Raw genomic sequence first — 15,549 nt, 5'->3', positions numbered from 1 at the left:
AGTTTGTACATATAGTCCTTCCAAAACATAATATAAATTTCTTCTCCTCGAACTGCCTTTTACTGTCCGCTGTCTTAACTGGGTTACACTAATCTTGGGTTCGTGAATAAAAAGATAGAATTATGCGGGTATCACCCGGGGCTGTAGGTAGACGGTGATCAAGGTAGTAGGCCTAATGATGTTGGATTCTGCGCAGGAACCGACTCCAGAGGTTCTGGCAGAGGATTTTGGTTGCCCCAAACTTGGAACCCTGTCTGAAACAAAAGTCCAAATTCCAAAGAATTAGACCTGTTTCCAGACAGTATGCTTAAATGGCGCAAAAGGCCAATAGAAGGAAAATTAAGGGGGGGGGGGGATGACGTCAAGACTTACCAAAACAGGGTGTTGGTCCTGGCGCTCAGGAGAGGGCGTCTCGTCTCCGCAAACTCGAACCACGATTCGCGGTAGCCACGGAAGTCATCATGATTAATTTTAAAAAAAATAAAAAAATACTAAGTTTCTCTACTTTCAACTAAACTACTGACTGGTTAATAATTTTAGCTAGGGACTCCATCCCTTTAGTCTGAGAAGACTACATAATATACGATGTCGATGATTCGCAGAAGATCGCAGATACAAACGGTACCAGTCAGTCAGGAGGCGCGCACCGAAGTAAATTCAGAGCGGGATCTCACCAGGATATCATAAGCGCGGGGTCTCTAGAGAATGGGAGGGGGGGTAGGCTCTGAGCCGAAAATTACCGAGTCCACCCGAAGGTGTCCGGCATAAAAAAAATTAGATCTTACTGGAGTGACTGCGCGACTGAGGCGCTATCTTTTGGTGGCGAGAGGAAGTACTAATAAATCAACTTGTGACCGACGAGAGTGTCAAGCTAGGGCGTAATGGAGTATCCAGTGGTGCCACCTAGCGGCCTGAGACAAAGGAGGGGAGAGAGGTTGTCGTTACCTCCGCGCGAGCGCGGTAGTGTCGGCGCTGCCGACGCCTCACCCGTGGCATTAGTTACCACAGCCGTCGCTAGGTGTCGTTAAGGTGCAGAATCGTAACAGCGGCTGTGAAGCCTGAGATGGCCTTGAATTCGGTTAACGCACTCGAGCGGTCGTCGCTCCTAGCCACTTCTGAGAAGAGAGGGTGGGTGAGCAGGCGGGGGTGGCTTCAAAAAACGCATGGTCTGTGGGACACAAGGCCCACGGGATCCTCCTGTCGTGTCTTGCTGCTAGTGAACCTTATACCGATTCGTGACAGAGTTAGCAGGGCTCAGCACTGCTTCACAAGCTGCTCTTAGCAAAAGGAGACCCGCGAAGAAATAACGTTACCGGCTCCGACGTGCCTGGAGGCGGGAGAAATATTAGCCAGAATGCTAGCCTAGCATGAGGCTGGGAAAGAAAATCAGCTCGCCTCTGAGAACAGAGGCTGAGGGCCTGGCCGTAAAGAAAATAAGATGAGAGAAAAAAAAATAATATTTCCAAAATATTTAAGATTACAAAATTTTTAAATAAAACGTGCCTAAATACTTAATACACGGCACATAATCCCCCGCGTTAAAGCGGAGCTTAGGGGAAAGCAAAATCAAGAAACCAAAAACTTCAGTAGGACGAGTTACCAGGTTCGCCTGTATCCTACTACTTACATGCTAAAACACAAAAAAAAATATTAAACACTCTTATGAACTAATGTGCACATTCTTAATGACTAACATGATTAAATTCATTTACTTAATTAAAATTATTAACTTAAGTGGCCACTTAAACTAACACCTTATATTAAGTTTTCTTACAAACTAGTACCATGGATTTTTATTGTTACTTAATGTTACTACCTAGGTTTTGTATTCTTCAGTTAAACTCCTTATTGAGTCTTACATACATATATTTATATCTGGCATGCCCAGGCTTAGAGAAAGTAATCGCTCCTATTTTAAATTCGGATGCGCTTTCTTAAGGTGGGAGATGTGCGCTCGTGTCACATACTCTCCGGAACTGGGGTCGGCTAGACTCACAGTCACTGGGGTTAGAAACCGTTGGATCTGTAATGGTCCAGTCCAGCGATACGATAACTTGGCCGATCGCTTATCGATGGCCTTACTCTGCGGGTGTGCTTTGCACATTACCGTGTCACCTACCCTGTAGGGGTTAGGGGAGCGGTACTTATTACCTTCTCTGACTTGTTTGGTGAGCCAAATTTAAATTCCTACGCGCCTTTCTCCAAATCTCCGCGATGTCCTTGGGATCATCCGGCAGTAGGTCTTCGAGAGACCAAAGATTGGAAAGGGGTGTGTTGGGCTTATAAGTAAACATAATCTCAAATGGGGTGGATTTGTGTCCTTCATGTCGGGCATAATTAAATGCCATCTGTAACCACACCAAATTACTGTCCCATTTTTCCTGCGCATTCGCGTGGAACGCTATGAGCGCCGAACGAAGATTTCTATTAAATCTCTCCGCGTGCGAGGGTTTAGGGTAGTATGGCGATGTTGTCACATGCTGTATACCATGCGAGAAACACATGTTCTTGAAAGTTCTGGATGTAAACTGTGTTCCGTTGTCGGATACAATTATGTTTGGTAATCCTGAAGTTTTAAAAATATGATTTTGTAATGCACGCACAGTGGTGTCAGCTGTAGCCTTACGGAGTGGAATAAGCCAAACAAATTTCGAAAAGGCATCTATGGCCACAAGAAGCATAGAGTGTCCGGATTTGGATCGAGGAAACGGCCCTACAAAATCAATAAAAAGTTTTTGCATAGGTCTTTCGGCTACTTCTGAGGCAAGAAAACCGTACTGTGTATTTTGTGCAGGTTTACTTAGTGCACATAGCTTACATAACTTAACTCGCTGTGTAATGTCCCGGTGCATTCCTTCCCAAATAAAATGGCGTCGGATACCTTGAATGGTTTTATAAATACCTAAATGGGCACCAATAGGTGAACTATGGTAATATGTGAAAATCATATCACGCAGATTTTGTGGAAGAACAATTTTAAAGTGCCTTGACTGTTGTGTACGTTTTTGTAGGAGACCTTTAGCTAACTTATAAAATTTCGGAGCTGTACCCGCTTTAACTTGTTCAATTATTTTTGCCAAATATGGGTCGGCTTGTTGATGTGTTTGTATGTCCTGAAAAGCTAAGGGGAAATCGGTTAGGAGTGCCTGACACGAAATCTGGGGTTCCTCCTGAGATATTGTTTCGGAGGGGTTCTCGAACATTCGAGAAAGTGTGTCATCCACAATGTTTTCAGTACCGCGAATATGTTGAATATTAAATTTGAGAGAAGAAATTTTGGTGATCCACCTTCCAAGTTTTCCTAATTGTTTAGGGTGAGCTAACAGCCAAGCGAGTGCCTGATTATCAGTTTCCAATAGAAATTCCCTATGTTCCAGAAACTGTCGGAATTTATCAATACCAAAAACTACTGCTAAACATTCCAATTCATACACTGAAGATGCTTTCCTTTCCTGAAAAGTTAATGTACGTGAGGCGAAGGCAATGGGTTGCCTGGCGCCATCTATTTCCTGAGACAATACCGCCCCTATAGCAACACTTGAGGCGTCTGTTTGTAAAATAAAGGGTTTACTAAAATCTGCCATGCGCAGAACAGGTGGATTCGCTATGGCTTCTTTCAAGAAATTAAATGCCTTGTCTTGTTCAGGACCCCAAATATATTGTGTATTTTTCTTACGTAATGCATTCAAAGGTGCCGCATGCTCGGCGAAATTTGGTATGTATTTGGCATAAAAATTAGCCATGCCAATAAAACGAGCTATGCCCTTTGTGTCTTTAGGTGGTTTGAATTCCCTGATCGCCTGTGTTCGTTCTGGATCAATTGTAACACCTTTGTGTGATACCAAATGTCCAAGAAAAGATATTTCGGAAGCAGCAAATTTTACCTTTTTTGTATTTACAGTGAGGCCTGCCTTGCGCAGTCTTTCAAGGACAAGAGTCAGATGCTGGATGTGTTCCTCAAAACTTTCTGAATAAATTACAAGATCATCCAAATAATTGTAAACAAATTTAAATTTAAAATCCCCTACTACTTGTTCAAGAAGTCGTGTGAGTACTTGAGCACCTGTGGCCAAGCCAAAAGGTACCACATTATACTGGTAAAGATTCCAAGGTACGCAAAATGCGGTAATAGGTTTTGAGTCTTGCGTGAGTGGGATCTGATGGTACGCCGAATTGAGATCGAACACACTGAAATACCTGGCCTTACTAAACCAATGAAAGGCCGAGTTCAAATCTGGGAGGGGTGTTTGCGGTATTTTAATCTGTTTGTTCAGTTTTCGATAATCAGTGACGAAACGTTGTTCCGTGCCCTTGGGTACTAGAAATGCAGGTGAACTGAAAGGAGAATTAGAAGGTTCTATTACCTTATTATCTAACATTTTCTGTACGTGTTTTCTCATAATTTCCATTTTAGGACCTAAAAGTTGATAAGGGTGACTTCTGACTGGCGTGGTATCAGTCAATTCAATTTGATATTCAATTAGGTTAGTCCGACCTAATTTCTTAGTTAGCACATCTGAAAATTCATTACACAAATCTCGAATAGCAACTTGTTTACTGGGCTCGAGATGATCCAGGGACAAAGAATTTCTCTCGTCAGTGTTGGTAGAAACATTAGTAATTTGTCCTGACCTTTTATTTTCAGGTTCCACGAATGATATGACAAGATTTTTATTAAATTTAAATACAAAACTTCCCGCTTGTAGATCAATCAAAATACCTGTTTTAGCGATGAAGTCGGAGCCTAGAATAAGCTGCGTGGCTAAGTTTTCTGCCACAAGAAAAGGGAAATTCCAAGTGAATAATTCTATCCTGATTTTCACTATAGCCACTTTGGATATACTAATTGGTTCGTCCGCTGCAGTAAAACAGCGCACATCCGTGACTTCTGTTTTCAGAACCTGCTTGTTCTTCTGTAATTCCCTAAACAAATCGCCTGAAATAAAACTACGAGTAGCTCCTGTATCAATCAGACCAATAATTTGATTTTTGCCAAACATTGCTTTAGTGTATGGTAATACAGTTCGGACGTGACCAAAAATGTTGTGACACTTACGTTTTCCCTTGTTAGTCAGGCTAACACATGTTTTGCAAATTCTTGTGAATTTCTCAGAATTTTCTTTATGATTAATTTGCTGTGTTATAATCTTCTGTTTGTGTTTTCTGTCTTTTTCTGTGTATTTCTTTCGTTTATTTTTCTTGTGTTTTTGTTTTCCTGCGTTATGCCTTTTTTGATTTTTGTTTTGTTGTTGTGATTCGTTAGTATCCCCATTATGCACTGAAAAATTCCTCTCGGATGAAGTTTTAGGTGGACCAGGTAGAAATTTGCCTGGCCACCGCCTTACGCGTTTTTTGCCTTGTTGAAATTTGGTTTGAAATTTTTGTGTTTACATTGCTCAATGTAATGTCCTGTTTGCTTGCAATAATTACAGAAAGGTGTTTGTTGTTGTATGTTCTTGTTTGAACCATACCTATTATTTCTGTAGTAGTTTGTTTTCTGTTGTGGGTGGCTATTTTGTTGTTTCGTGTATGGAAAACTATTTGCAGTTTCTGCCTGAGAATCATGCTTATCCACGGACTTCGCTGCCCTGTTTCTCTGAGTGTCTGCATATTCGTAACTCATGGCCTGTATACAAAGTTGATCTAGTTCTACAAAACTCCGTGGCCTAGCCTGGAAAACAGCGCGTGAGCGCTCTGCCTGATTTAGTCCGTCTACTATGTAACTAACTATTTCGCTCTCTGATACGCCCAATCTGAGAACCGCCGCGGCTTCTCTGATTGATGCTACATAGTGTGGCAAGGCTTCATTACTTCGCTGTAGCCTGTTGTACCATTCCAAACGGTAATTTGTCAAAAGTCTGGCAGGTATAAAAAAATTCAAAATTTCTTCGTGGTATTTGTCAAAAGAGTAACTATTTTCTATTGCTTGACTCGTTCTTTCACTCAGTGGTGGTTGGGTGTAGGGAAAAACTATCTCCAACAACTGTTTGTCAGGGATGCCCCCTTTCTGTCTGATTTTAAGTAAGTGCCTTATGAATTCGATTAATTTATCTGGGTCAAGACCACTTGTTTCGGGAAAACCAACAAGTAATCTCTCGACTGGATGGGCAATTTTCCCATAACAGCTATACTCAGCCGCCCTTGGCGTAACTGGTAATGTTGTTTCTGGTTGATTCTGCGTTGATGGCGGAGGTGGGGGTGAAGGATGTGCAATTTGCGCGGTGGGGATGGTAGGGATCGGAGTTCCTTGCCCGGATGTCAATAAAGAATGAAACTGGGAATATGGATTAAAATATGGCTGGTTTGTGGCGAATGGGAAAAACAAATTTTGCTGTGTTAAAGGATGTGGATTTGCAGGCAAGTTACCGGAAAATGTGACACTGGTGATGGGAGCTGTAGAAGCATGTATGCCTGAGGGAATTTGAATGGTGGCTGCTGGGATGGGAGGGGTTGGAACTGTGATGAGTGATTGAGATGTTGATGTTGATGAAATGGGCGGAACCTGCCTTGTTTGACACAAAGATACTTGTGTGTCGGGTTGCCTTATTTCCTGAGGAAATTCCGGATTTTCACTCACTACCTTTCCTAGTGTTTCCATTCCTAGGTTTTCTGCCTGGGCAATGTTGGCCCGGAGGTCTTGTTGAGTTTCTAATTGGGCTGCCCTAGCTTTCAATTTAATTTGGAAGGCGTTTGTTTGTTGCAGACAACGATGTAGCTCTGTTCGATAAACACCATTGAGCACATCTGCGGAAAGTACCACAAGATTTTCCAGTCGTCTGGTGACATGCTCTAATCGCATAATGTGTCGCTTTACATTGGGCAAATTCTCTTCCACATCTGAATAACTTACGAAAGCAGCTATGTCGTAAAATTTGGAGCAAGCTATGTTGAATTCCTCGAGTATTTCTAAATTTAGATTATGTACTGAGGTAGGTAACTTATCACGTACTGCGGCTCGAAGCCTTTTTCGCAGCTCTTGCGCATTTCCAGTAGTTGGTAAATTACGCAACTGCAACTCGTAACTTAGTTCATCTACTAGTAATAGCTCCGGAGTAATCATCCTGTCCGGATTCATAGTATTACACAAAACAAAACAATACCCTCTTAAAATTATCTCTTAAACTTTAAACTTAGGTATACACTTAAATCTAGCTTATGATTAAAACAATTGCTTTATTGCGTGGGAAGTATGTGCCTTCATAATTTATTATTATTATTACTACCCGCGTCGGGAAAAGAACAGTGTATTCGGGTGTAACAAGCTGTCAGGTTAGCTTGCACAACAGGGTACCTACAAGGAACGTCAGGTCAGCCGGCAGGACTGACCTTGGCGCGCAGCGCCTTTAACAAGGGGAGTGGGGGGGAGGGAGTATCTTGTCCAGCGGACACGTCTCTGTTGATAAGCCACGCGCGCGGCCCGAGTTGCGTGGGCGGGCAGCAAGCCAGCTGCTCACAGTGCGCACTCAAATGTAAACACACAAAACTTATGATAATTTTAAAATTCAAGGGTCAATTTAGCTACTACGTGTATCAGCGGACAGTTCACAAATTACTTACTACAAAGAGATTCTAAGTGACAAAAAAATATAAAATTTTTTTATTTTTTAATTTTTTTTTAAATTTTAATTTTAGGTATGACCTTTCAAATTAGGTATGCCTATAGACGTAACCATGCTCTGCTACCATTTTGTAATACCCCAAGTGTCTTAAAGAATAATTAAATAATAAGGTTAAAAGATTTGGAAGCTTTGATTACTGAGGCCCTCAATTAATAACTATAAAAGTCAACAACAGAGGCGACACTAGAAGTAAACAAAGAAAATTTAGGGACTCCCTACAAATACTTGGGAGTAAAAGGATCGTTATTATATATTAAATAAATAAAAACAACTGTTACGTCTATAGACTTCCTTATTTTATTAATCATTGTTCTTTTTTTTTTATAGATTAAATTTTCCTTAGTAAAGTCTGTTTTTCATTGATAAGTGATCTTATTTACATAACTCCCAATTACATTTATTATATGATATTCCTTAACGTTATTTACGATAGAGCCGGCCCTTAATGTATAACAAAAATTAAAATATTTAACAACAAGACTGAAATTAACATTGGTAACTTTAAAGTTTGTACATATAGTCCTTCCAAAACATAATATAAATTTCTTCTCCTCGAACTGCCTTTTACTGTCCGCTGTCTTAACTGGGTTACACTAATCTTGGGTTCGTGAATAAAAAGATAGAATTATGCGGGTATCACCCGGGGCTGTAGGTAGACGGTGATCAAGGTAGTAGGCCTAATGATGTTGGATTCTGCGCAGGAACCGACTCCAGAGGTTCTGGCAGAGGATTTTGGTTGCCCCAAACTTGGAACCCTGTCTGAAACAAAAGTCCAAATTCCAAAGAATTAGACCTGTTTCCAGACAGTATGCTTAAATGGCGCAAAAGGCCAATAGAAGGAAAATTAAGGGGGGGGGGGGGGATGACGTCAAGACTTACCAAAACAGGGTGTTGGTCCTGGCGCTCAGGAGAGGGCGTCTCGTCTCCGCAAACTCGAACCACGATTCGCGGTAGCCACGGAAGTCATCATGATTAATTTTAAAAAAAATAAAAAAATACTAAGTTTCTCTACTTTCAACTAAACTACTGACTGGTTAATAATTTTAGCTAGGGACTCCATCCCTTTAGTCTGAGAAGACTACATAATATACGATGTCGATGATTCGCAGAAGATCGCAGATACAAACGGTACCAGTCAGTCAGGAGGCGCGCACCGAAGTAAATTCAGAGCGGGATCTCACCAGGATATCATAAGCGCGGGGTCTCTAGAGAATGGGAGGGGGGGGTAGGCTCTGAGCCGAAAATTACCGAGTCCACCCGAAGGTGTCCGGCATAAAAAAAATTAGATCTTACTGGAGTGACTGCGCGACTGAGGCGCTATCTTTTGGTGGCGAGAGGAAGTACTAATAAATCAACTTGTGACCGACGAGAGTGTCAAGCTAGGGCGTAATGGAGTATCCAGTGGTGCCACCTAGCGGCCTGAGACAAAGGAGGGGAGAGAGGTTGTCGTTACCTCCGCGCGAGCGCGGTAGTGTCGGCGCTGCCGACGCCTCACCCGTGGCATTAGTTACCACAGCCGTCGCTAGGTGTCGTTAAGGTGCAGAATCGTAACAGCGGCTGTGAAGCCTGAGATGGCCTTGAATTCGGTTAACGCACTCGAGCGGTCGTCGCTCCTAGCCACTTCTGAGAAGAGAGGGTGGGTGAGCAGGCGGGGGTGGCTTCAAAAAACGCATGGTCTGTGGGACACAAGGCCCACGGGATCCTCCTGTCGTGTCTTGCTGCTAGTGAACCTTATACCGATTCGTGACAGAGTTAGCAGGGCTCAGCACTGCTTCACAAGCTGCTCTTAGCAAAAGGAGACCCGCGAAGAAATAACGTTACCGGCTCCGACGTGCCTGGAGGCGGGAGAAATATTAGCCAGAATGCTAGCCTAGCATGAGGCTGGGAAAGAAAATCAGCTCGCCTCTGAGAACAGAGGCTGAGGGCCTGGCCGTAAAGAAAATAAGATGAGAGAAAAAAAAATAATATTTCCAAAATATTTAAGATTACAAAATTTTTAAATAAAACGTGCCTAAATACTTAATACACGGCACATAATCCCCCGCGTTAAAGCGGAGCTTAGGGGAAAGTAAAAACAAGAAACCAAAAACTTCAGTAGGACGAGTTACCAGGTTCGCCTGTATCCTACTACTTACATGCTAAAACACAAAAAAAAATATTAAACACTCTTATGAACTAATGTGCACATTCTTAATGACTAACATGATTAAATTCATTAACTTAATTAAAATTATTAACTTAAGTGGCCACTTAAACTAACACCTTATATTAAGTTTTCTTACAAACTAGTACCATGGATTTTTATTGTTACTTAATGTTACTACCTAGGTTTTGTATTCTTCAGTTAAACTCCTTATTGAGTCTTACATACATATATTTATATCTGGCATGCCCAGGCTTAGAGAAAGTAATCGCTCCTATTTTAAATTCGGATGCGCTTTCTTAAGGTGGGAGATGTGCGCTCGTGTCACATACTCTCCGGAACTGGGGTCGGCTAGACTCACAGTCACTGGGGTTAGAAACCGTTGGATCTGTAATGGTCCAGTCCAGCGATACGATAACTTGGCCGATCGCTTATCGATGGCCTTACTCTGCGGGTGTGCTTTGCACATTACCGTGTCACCTACCCTGTAGGGGTTAGGGGAGCGGTACTTATTACCTTCTCTGACTTGTTTGGTGAGCCAAATTTAAATTCCTACGCGCCTTTCTCCAAATCTCCGCGATGTCCTTGGGATCATCCGGCAGTAGGTCTTCGAGAGACCAAAGATTGGAAAGGGGTGTGTTGGGCTTATAAGTAAACATAATCTCAAATGGGGTGGATTTGTGTCCTTCATGTCGGGCATAATTAAATGCCATCTGTAACCACACCAAATTACTGTCCCATTTTTCCTGCGCATTCGCGTGGAACGCTATGAGCGCCGAACGAAGATTTCTATTAAATCTCTCCGCGTGCGAGGGTTTAGGGTAGTATGGCGATGTTGTCACATGCTGTATACCATGCGAGAAACACATGTTCTTGAAAGTTCTGGATGTAAACTGTGTTCCGTTGTCGGATACAATTATGTTTGGTAATCCTGAAGTTTTAAAAATATGATTTTGTAATGCACGCACAGTGGTGTCAGCTGTAGCCTTACGGAGTGGAATAAGCCAAACAAATTTCGAAAAGGCATCTATGGCCACAAGAAGCATAGAGTGTCCGGATTTGGATCGAGGAAACGGCCCTACAAAATCAATAAAAAGTTTTTGCATAGGTCTTTCGGCTACTTCTGAGGCAAGAAAACCGTACTGTGTATTTTGTGCAGGTTTACTTAGTGCACATAGCTTACATAACTTAACTCGCTGTGTAATGTCCCGGTGCATTCCTTCCCAAATAAAATGGCGTCGGATACCTTGAATGGTTTTATAAATACCTAAATGGGCACCAATAGGTGAACTATGGTAATATGTGAAAATCATATCACGCAGATTTTGTGGAAGAACAATTTTAAAGTGCCTTGACTGTTGTGTACGTTTTTGTAGGAGACCTTTAGCTAACTTATAAAATTTCGGAGCTGTACCCGCTTTAACTTGTTCAATTATTTTTGCCAAATATGGGTCGGCTTGTTGATGTGTTTGTATGTCCTGAAAAGCTAAGGGGAAATCGGTTAGGAGTGCCTGACACGAAATCTGGGGTTCCTCCTGAGATATTGTTTCGGAGGGGTTCTCGAACATTCGAGAAAGTGTGTCAGCCACAATGTTTTCAGTACCGCGAATATGTTGAATATTAAATTTGAGAGAAGAAATTTTGGTGATCCACCTTCCAAGTTTTCCTAATTGTTTAGGGTGAGCTAACAGCCAAGCGAGTGCCTGATTATCAGTTTCCAATAGAAATTCCCTATGTTCCAGAAACTGTCGGAATTTATCAATACCAAAAACTACTGCTAAACATTCCAATTCATACACTGAAGATGCTTTCCTTTCCTGAAAAGTTAATGTACGTGAGGCGAAGGCAATGGGTTGCCTGGCGCCATCTATTTCCTGAGACAATACCGCCCCTATAGCAACACTTGAGGCGTCTGTTTGTAAAATAAAGGGTTTACTAAAATCTGCCATGCGCAGAACAGGTGGATTCGCTATGGCTTCTTTCAAGAAATTAAATGCCTTGTCTTGTTCAGGACCCCAAATATATTGTGTATTTTTCTTACGTAATGCATTCAAAGGTGCCGCATGCTCGGCGAAATTTGGTATGTATTTGGCATAAAAATTAGCCATGCCAATAAAACGAGCTATGCCCTTTGTGTCTTTAGGTGGTTTGAATTCCCTGATCGCCTGTGTTCGTTCTGGATCAATTGTAACACCTTTGTGTGATACCAAATGTCCAAGAAAAGATATTTCGGAAGCAGCAAATTTTACCTTTTTTGTATTTACAGTGAGGCCTGCCTTGCGCAGTCTTTCAAGGACAAGAGTCAGATGCTGGATGTGTTCCTCAAAACTTTCTGAATAAATTACAAGATCATCCAAATAATTGTAAACAAATTTAAATTTAAAATCCCCTACTACTTGTTCAAGAAGTCGTGTGAGTACTTGAGCACCTGTGGCCAAGCCAAAAGGTACCACATTATACTGGTAAAGATTCCAAGGTACGCAAAATGCGGTAATAGGTTTTGAGTCTTGCGTGAGTGGGATCTGATGGTACGCCGAATTGAGATCGAACACACTGAAATACCTGGCCTTACTAAACCAATGAAAGGCCGAGTTCAAATCTGGGAGGGGTGTTTGCGGTATTTTAATCTGTTTGTTCAGTTTTCGATAATCAGTGACGAAACGTTGTTCCGTGCCCTTGGGTACTAGAAATGCAGGTGAACTGAAAGGAGAATTAGAAGGTTCTATTACCTTATTATCTAACATTTTCTGTACGTGTTTTCTCATAATTTCCATTTTAGGACCTAAAAGTTGATAAGGGTGACTTCTGACTGGCGTGGTATCAGTCAATTCAATTTGATATTCAATTAGGTTAGTCCGACCTAATTTCTTAGTTAGCACATCTGAAAATTCATTACACAAATCTCGAATAGCAACTTGTTTACTGGGCTCGAGATGATCCAGGGACAAAGAATTTCTCTCGTCAGTGTTGGTAGAAACATTAGTAATTTGTCCTGACCTTTTATTTTCAGGTTCCACGAATGATATGACAAGATTTTTATTAAATTTAAATACAAAACTTCCCGCTTGTAGATCAATCAAAATACCTGTTTTAGCGATGAAGTCGGAGCCTAGAATAAGCTGCGTGGCTAAGTTTTCTGCCACAAGAAAAGGGAAATTCCAAGTGAATAATTCTATCCTGATTTTCACTATAGCCACTTTGGATATACTAATTGGTTCGTCCGCTGCAGTAAAACAGCGCACATCCGTGACTTCTGTTTTCAGAACCTGCTTGTTCTTCTGTAATTCCCTAAACAAATCGCCTGAAATAAAACTACGAGTAGCTCCTGTATCAATCAGACCAATAATTTGATTTTTGCCAAACATTGCTTTAGTGTATGGTAATACAGTTCGGACGTGACCAAAAATGTTGTGACACTTACGTTTTCCCTTGTTAGTCAGGCTAACACATGTTTTGCAAATTCTTGTGAATTTCTCAGAATTTTCTTTATGATTAATTTGCTGTGTTATAATCTTCTGTTTGTGTTTTCTGTCTTTTTCTGTGTATTTCTTTCGTTTATTTTTCTTGTGTTTTTGTTTTCCTGCGTTATGCCTTTTTTGATTTTTGTTTTGTTGTTGTGATTCGTTAGTATCCCCATTATGCACTGAAAAATTCCTCTCGGATGAAGTTTTAGGTGGACCAGGTAGAAATTTGCCTGGCCACCGCCTTACGCGTTTTTTGCCTTGTTGAAATTTGGTTTGAAATTTTTGTGTTTACATTGCTCAATGTAATGTCCTGTTTGCTTGCAATAATTACAGAAAGGTGTTTGTTGTTGTATGTTCTTGTTTGAACCATACCTATTATTTCTGTAGTAGTTTGTTTTCTGTTGTGGGTGGCTATTTTGTTGTTTCGTGTATGGAAAACTATTTGCAGTTTCTGCCTGAGAATCATGCTTATCCACGGACTTCGCTGCCCTGTTTCTCTGAGTGTCTGCATATTCGTAACTCATGGCCTGTATACAAAGTTGATCTAGTTCTACAAAACTCCGTGGCCTAGCCTGGAAAACAGCGCGTGAGCGCTCTGCCTGATTTAGTCCGTCTACTATGTAACTAACTATTTCGCTCTCTGATACGCCCAATCTGAGAACCGCCGCGGCTTCTCTGATTGATGCTACATAGTGTGGCAAGGCTTCATTACTTCGCTGTAGCCTGTTGTACCATTCCAAACGGTAATTTGTCAAAAGTCTGGCAGGTATAAAAAAATTCAAAATTTCTTCGTGGTATTTGTCAAAAGAGTAACTATTTTCTATTGCTTGACTCGTTCTTTCACTCAGTGGTGGTTGGGTGTAGGGAAAAACTATCTCCAACAACTGTTTGTCAGGGATGCCCCCTTTCTGTCTGATTTTAAGTAAGTGCCTTATGAATTCGATTAATTTATCTGGGTCAAGACCACTTGTTTCGGGAAAACCAACAAGTAATCTCTCGACTGGATGGGCAATTTTCCCATAACAGCTATACTCAGCCGCCCTTGGCGTAACTGGTAATGTTGTTTCTGGTTGATTCTGCGTTGATGGCGGAGGTGGGGGTGAAGGATGTGCAATTTGCGCGGTGGGGATGGTAGGGATCGGAGTTCCTTGCCCGGATGTCAATAAAGAATGAAACTGGGAATATGGATTAAAATATGGCTGGTTTGTGGCGAATGGGAAAAACAAATTTTGCTGTGTTAAAGGATGTGGATTTGCAGGCAAGTTACCGGAAAATGTGACACTGGTGATGGGAGCTGTAGAAGCATGTATGCCTGAGGGAATTTGAATGGTGGCTGCTGGGATGGGAGGGGTTGGAACTGTGATGAGTGATTGAGATGTTGATGTTGATGAAATGGGCGGAACCTGCCTTGTTTGACACAAAGATACTTGTGTGTCGGGTTGCCTTATTTCCTGAGGAAATTCCGGATTTTCACTCACTACCTTTCCTAGTGTTTCCATTCCTAGGTTTTCTGCCTGGGCAATGTTGGCCCGGAGGTCTTGTTGAGTTTCTAATTGGGCTGCCCTAGCTTTCAATTTAATTTGGAAGGCGTTTGTTTGTTGCAGACAACGATGTAGCTCTGTTCGATAAACACCATTGAGCACATCTGCGGAAAGTACCACAAGATTTTCCAGTCGTCTGGTGACATGCTCTAATCGCATAATGTGTCGCTTTACATTGGGCAAATTCTCTTCCACATCTGAATAACTTACGAAAGCAGCTATGTCGTAAAATTTGGAGCAAGCTATGTTGAATTCCTCGAGTATTTCTAAATTTAGATTATGTACTGAGGTAGGTAACTTATCACGTACTGCGGCTCGAAGCCTTTTTCGCAGCTCTTGCGCATTTCCAGTAGTTGGTAAATTACGCAACTGCAACTCGTAACTTAGTTCATCTACTAGTAATAGCTCCGGAGTAATCATCCTGTCCGGATTCATAGTATTACACAAAACAAAACAATACCCTCTTAAAATTATCTCTTAAACTTTAAACTTAGGTATACACTTAAATCTAGCTTATGATTAAAACAATTGCTTTATTGCGTGGGAAGTATGTGCCTTCATAATTTATTATTATTATTACTACCCGCGTCGGGAAAAGAACAGTGTATTCGGGTGTAACAAGCTGTCAGGTTAGCTTGCACAACAGGGTACCTACAAGGAACGTCAGGTCAGCCGGCAGGACTGACCTTGGCGCGCAGCGCCTTTAACAAGGGGAGTGGGGGGGAGGGAGTATCTTGTCCAGCGGACACGTCTCTGTTGATAAGCCACGCGCGCGGCCCGAG

The sequence above is a fragment of the Bacillus rossius genome, chromosome 11, assembly GCF_032445375.1.
Source record: "Bacillus rossius redtenbacheri isolate Brsri chromosome 11, Brsri_v3, whole genome shotgun sequence".
Taxonomy (NCBI): domain Eukaryota; kingdom Metazoa; phylum Arthropoda; class Insecta; order Phasmatodea; family Bacillidae; genus Bacillus; species Bacillus rossius.
Note: the sequence above shows the minus strand (reverse complement) of the source record.